Raw genomic sequence first — 5890 nt, forward strand, 5'->3', positions numbered from 1 at the left:
CTTACATAAGAACATATTGCAAGCATTATAAGACTCTACACTGTCTTCCTTGTTGTTCAAACCCTTACTAGAAAATATATAGACCTTAGAGAGACCAATCATGCAAACCAAATTTTAGCAAGCTCTATGTATTTCTTCACTAATAGGTGCAAAGTATATGATGCAAGAGCTTAAAAATGATCTATTTGAGCACAACAATTGCCAAGTATCAAGTTATTCAAGACATCATACCAATTACCACATGTAGCATTTTCTGTTTCCAACCATATAACAGTTAACGAAGCAGTTTCAACCTTCGCCATGAACATTAAAAGCTAAGAACACATGTGTTCATATGAACCAATGGAGCGTGTCTCTCTCCCACACAAGCATGAATTTATTCAAACAAAACAAAAATAAAAACAAACAGACGCTCCAAGTAAAGTACATAAGATGTGACGGAATAAAAATATAGTTTCACTAGAGGAACCTGATAATGTTGTCGATGAAGAAGGGGATGCCTTGGGCATCCCCAAGCTTAGATGCTTGAGTCTTCTGGAAATATGCAGGGATGAACCACCGGGGCATCCCCAAGCTTAGAGCTTTCACTCTCCTTGATCATATTGTATCATCCTCCTCTCTTGATCCTTGAAAACTTCCTCCACACCAAACTCAAAACAACTCATTAGAGGGTTAGTGCATAATCAAAATTCACATGTTCAGAGGTGATATAATCATTCTTAACACTTCTGGACATTACACAAAGCTACTGAAAGTTAATGGAATAAAGAAATCCATCAAACATAGCAAAACTGGCAATGCGAAATAAAAGGCAGAATCTGTCAAAACAGAACAGTCCGTAAAGACGAATTTTTTAGAGGCACCATACTTTCTCAAATGAAAATGCTCAAATTGAATGAAAGTTGCGTACATATCTGAGGATCACTCACGTAAATTGGCAGATTTTTCTGAGTTACCTACAGAGAACCCTGCCCAAATTCGTGACAGACAGAAATCTGTTTCTACGCAGTAATCCAAATCTAGTATCAACCTTACTATCAAAGACTTTACTTGGCACAACAATGCAACAAAATAAAGATAAGGAGAGGTTGCTACAGTAGTAACAACTTCCAAGACTCAAATATAAAATAAAAGTACTGTAGTAAAATAAAACATGGGTTATCTCCCAAGAAGTGCTTTCTTTATAGCCATTAAGATGGGCTCAGCAATTTCAATGATGCACTTGCAAGAAATAGTAGTTGAAGCAAAAGAGAGCATCAAAAAGCAAATTCAAAACACATTTAAGTCTAACCCACTTCCTATGCATAGGAATCTTGTAAATAAACAAGTCATGTAGGCATAATGCAACAAGCATAGAAAGATAAAATAAGTGTAACTTCAAAAATTTCAGCATATAGAGAGGTGTTTTAGTACCATGAAAATTTCTACAACCATATTTTTCTCTCTCATAATAATTTCTAGTAGCATCATGAACAAACTCAACAATATAATTATCACATAAAGCATTCTTATCATGAGTCTCATGCATAAAAGTATCATTACTCTCCACATAAGCATAGTCATTCTTATTAATTGTGGTAGGAGCAAATTCAACAAAGTAGCTATCACTATTATTCTCATCAAGTGTAGGAGGCATAGTATAATCATAATAAAATTTACTCTCCATAGTAGGCGGCACCAAAAGACTACTATCATTATAATCATCATAAATAGGAGGCAAAGTATCATCAAAGAAAATTTTCTCCTCAATGCTTGGGGGACTAAAAATATCATGCTCATCAAAACCAGCTTCCCCAATCTTAGAATTTTCCATATCATTAGCAACAATGGTGTTCAAAGCGTTCATACTAATATCATTGCTACTAGCATGCAAATAAGGTTCCATAGGTTTTTTAATTTTCGCATCAAACAATCCATGTCTTAACTCAGGAAATAGTTTAAAAAGCTCACTATTGCTTTCCATTATGCCTAACTAGTGATAAACAAGAAACAAAAAGATGCAATTGCAGGATCTAAAGGAAATAGCTTCGAGCACTTACAACGGTACCAGAAAATAACTTAGTTACCTGCAACCAGCATGTGAATGCCTTTTACCTTTCCTCCCCGGCAACGGCGCCAGAAAATAGCCTGATGTCTACTCACGCTTCTTTTCCTGTAGACAGTGTTGGGCCTCCAAGAGCAGAGGTTTGTAGAATAGCAGCAAGTTTTCCCTTAAGTGGATCACCCAAGGTTTATCGAACTCAGGTAGGAAGAGGTCAAAGATATCCCTCTCAAGCAACCCTGCGATCACAATGCAAGAAGTCTCTTGTGTCCCCAACACACCTAATACACTTGTCAGATGTATAGGTGCACTAGTTCGGCGAAGAGATAGTAAAATACAAGTGGTATGAATGAATATGAGCAGTAGTAACGGCGCCAGAAAATAGCTTGATGGCGTGCAGTTGATGGTGGTAATATTGCAGGAAGTACAGATGCAGTAGAACAGTAAATAAGCGATGATTGCAGTATTTGGAAACAAGGCCTAGGGATCATACTTTCACTAGTGGACACTCTCAACATTGATCACATAATAAAACCACTCTACACTCTATTGTTGGATGATGAACACCATTAATTGTGTAGGGCTACAAGAGCACCTCAATGCCGAAGTTAACAAGCTCCACAACATTCGATATTCATATTTAAATAACCTTAGAGTGCATGATAGACCAACGCAATTATACCAAGTACTAACATAGCATGCACACTGTCACCATCATACTATGAAAGGAGGAATAGATCACATCAATACCATCATAGTAATAGTTAACTTCATAATCTACAAGATATCACAATCATAAACTACGCCAAGTACTACATGATGCACACACTGTCACCATTACATCATGGAGGAGGAATAGAGTACTTTAATAACATCACTAGAGTAGCACATAGATTAATAGTGATACAAAGCTCATCATATGAATCTCAATCATATAAGGCAGCTCATGAGATCATTGTATTGAAGTACATGGGAGAGAGATTAACCACATAGCTACCGGTACAGCCCTTTGCCTCGAGGGAGAACTACTCCCTCCTCATGGGAGTCAGCAGCGGTGATGAAGATGGCGATGGTGTCGATGGAGATGCCTTCCGGGGGCACTTCCCCGTCCCGGCGGCATGCCAGAACAGAGACTTCTGTCCCCCAGATCTTGGCTTCGCGATGGCGGCGGCTCTGGAAGGTTTCTCGTACCGTGCCTTTTTCGTATCGAAGATTTAGGTCAGGGGGCTTCTTATAGGCGAAGAGGCGGAGTCGGAAGGCTGACGGGGGCGCCACACAATAGGGGGCGCCCCCCCTTGGGCCGCGCTGCCACCCTGTGTGGTTGCCCTGTGGCTCTCCTCTGGTCCCTCTCGAGTGTTCTGGAAGCTTCGTGGAATTATAAGATGCTGGGCGTTGATTTCGTCCAATTCCGAGAATATTTCCTTACTAGGATTTCTGAAACCAAAAACAGCAGAAAACAGGAACTGGCACTTCGGCATCTCGTCAATAGGTTAGTTCTGGAAAACGCATAAATATGATATAAAGTGTGAACAAAACATGTAGGTATTGTCATAAAACAAGCATGGAACATCAGAAATTATAGATACATTGGAGACGTATCACGGATCTTACTCATCCTTTCTCTTTCTTCTGCCGTAGCCGGTCATTGAGTCTTACTCAAGACCTTGCCTGGTAACATAGGTAAAAACCCTTTCTTACTTTCGTTCATTCTAAACTTCTTTAGAATCTTGTCCAGGTATGTACTCTGTGATAGCCCTATTAGGCGTCTTGATCTATCTCTATAAATCTTGATGCCTAATATATACGATGCTTCACCAAGGTCTTTCATTGAACAACTATTATTCAAATAACCTTTTACACTGCTTAATAGTTCTATATCATTCCCAATCAATAATATGTCATCCACATATAATATTAGGAATGCTACAGAGCTCCCACTCACTTTCTTGTAAATACAGGCCTCTCCATGACACTGTATAAACCTGAAGTCTTTGATCACCTTATCAAAGCGTCGGTTCCAACTTCTCGATGCTTGCTTCAGTCCATAGATTGAGCACTGAAGTTTGCATACTTTGTCAGCATTTTTAGGATCGACAAAACCTTTGGGTTGTACCATATACAACTCTTCCTCAATGTCTCCATTAAGGAACGCCGTTTTGACATCCATCTGCCAAATCTCATAATCGAAAAATGCAGCTATTGCTAACAAAATCCTCACAGATTTTAGCTTCGCTACAGGTGAGAAAGTCTCATCGTAGTCAACACCTTGAATTTGTCGGAAACCCTTTGCGACAAGTCGAGCTTTATAGACAGTAATATTACCATCAGCATCTGTTTTTCTCTTGAAGATTCATTTATTCTCGACAGCCTTGCGGCTATCAGGTAAGTCTACCAAAGTCCATACTTTGTTATCATACATGGATCCCATTTCGGATTTCATGGCTTCTTGCCATTTGTTGGAATCTGGGCTCATCATCGCTTCTTCATACGTCGTACGGTCTTCATCATTGTTGTCCACAATCATGACATTTAGACAAGGATCATACCAATCAGGAGTGGTACGTTCCCTTGTCGATCTGCGAGGTTCAGTAGTTTCCTCGTTCGAAGTTTCATGATCATTATCATTAGCTTCCTCTGTTGCCGGTGTAGGCGGCACAGGAACAACTTCCGGTACTGCGCTACTCTGATCAATGAATGAAGATTCATTAATCTCATCGAGTTCTACTTTTCTTCCAGTCACTTCTTTAGTGAGAAATTCTTTCTCAAGAAAGGTTCCGTTCTTAGCAACAAAGATTTTGCCTTCGGATCTGTGATAGAAAGTGTACCCTATAGTTTCCTTAGGGTATCCTATGAAGACGCATTTCTCCGCTTTGGGTTCTAGCTTGTTCGGTTGTAACTTCTTTACATAGGCTTCGCAACCCCAAATTTTAAGGAACGACAACTTAGGTTTCTTATTGAACCATAATTCATACGGTGTCGTTTCAACGGATTTTGATGGTGCTCTATTTAAAGTGAATGCGGCCGTCTCTAATGCATAACTCCAAAATGATAACGACAAATCAGTAAGAGACATCATAGAACGAACCATATCTAAGAGAGTTCGATTACGACGTTCGGACACACCGTTACGTTGAGGTGTTCCCGGCGGTGTCAATTGTGAAAGTATTCCGCATTTCTTTAAATGCATGCTAAACTCATAACTCAGATATTCACCTCCGCGATCAGATCGTAGAAATTTAATCTTCTTGTTACGTTGATTTTCTACTTCACTTTGGAATTCCTTAAACTTCTCGAAAGTTTAGGATTTATGTTTCATGAAATAGATATACCCATATCTACTCAGATCACCTGTGAAGGTTAGAACATAACGATAACCACCGCGCGAGGCTACACTCATTGGTCCACACACATCTATATGTATGATTTCCAATAAGTCTGTAGCTCGCTCCATAATACCAGAGAATGGAGTCTTAGTCATTTTTCCCATTAGACATGCTTCGCATCTATCAAGTGACTCAAAGTCAAGTGATTCAAGTAATCCATCGGTATGGAGTTTCTTCATGCGTTTCACTCCAATATGACCAAGACGACGGTGCCACATATAAGTAGAATTATCATTCAATTTAATTCGCTTAGCATCAACATTATGTATATGTGTATCACTACTATCGAGATCTAACAGAAATAAGCCATTCTTTTCAGGTGCTTGACCATAAAAGATATTATTCATAAAAATAGAACAACCATTATTCTCAGACTTGAATGAATAACCGTCTTGCATTAAACAAGATCCAGATATAATGTTCATGCTCAACGCGGGTACAAAATAACAATTATTAAGGCTTAAAA

Source organism: Lolium perenne, chromosome 5, assembly GCF_019359855.2.
Source record: "Lolium perenne isolate Kyuss_39 chromosome 5, Kyuss_2.0, whole genome shotgun sequence".
NCBI lineage: Eukaryota > Viridiplantae > Streptophyta > Magnoliopsida > Poales > Poaceae > Lolium > Lolium perenne.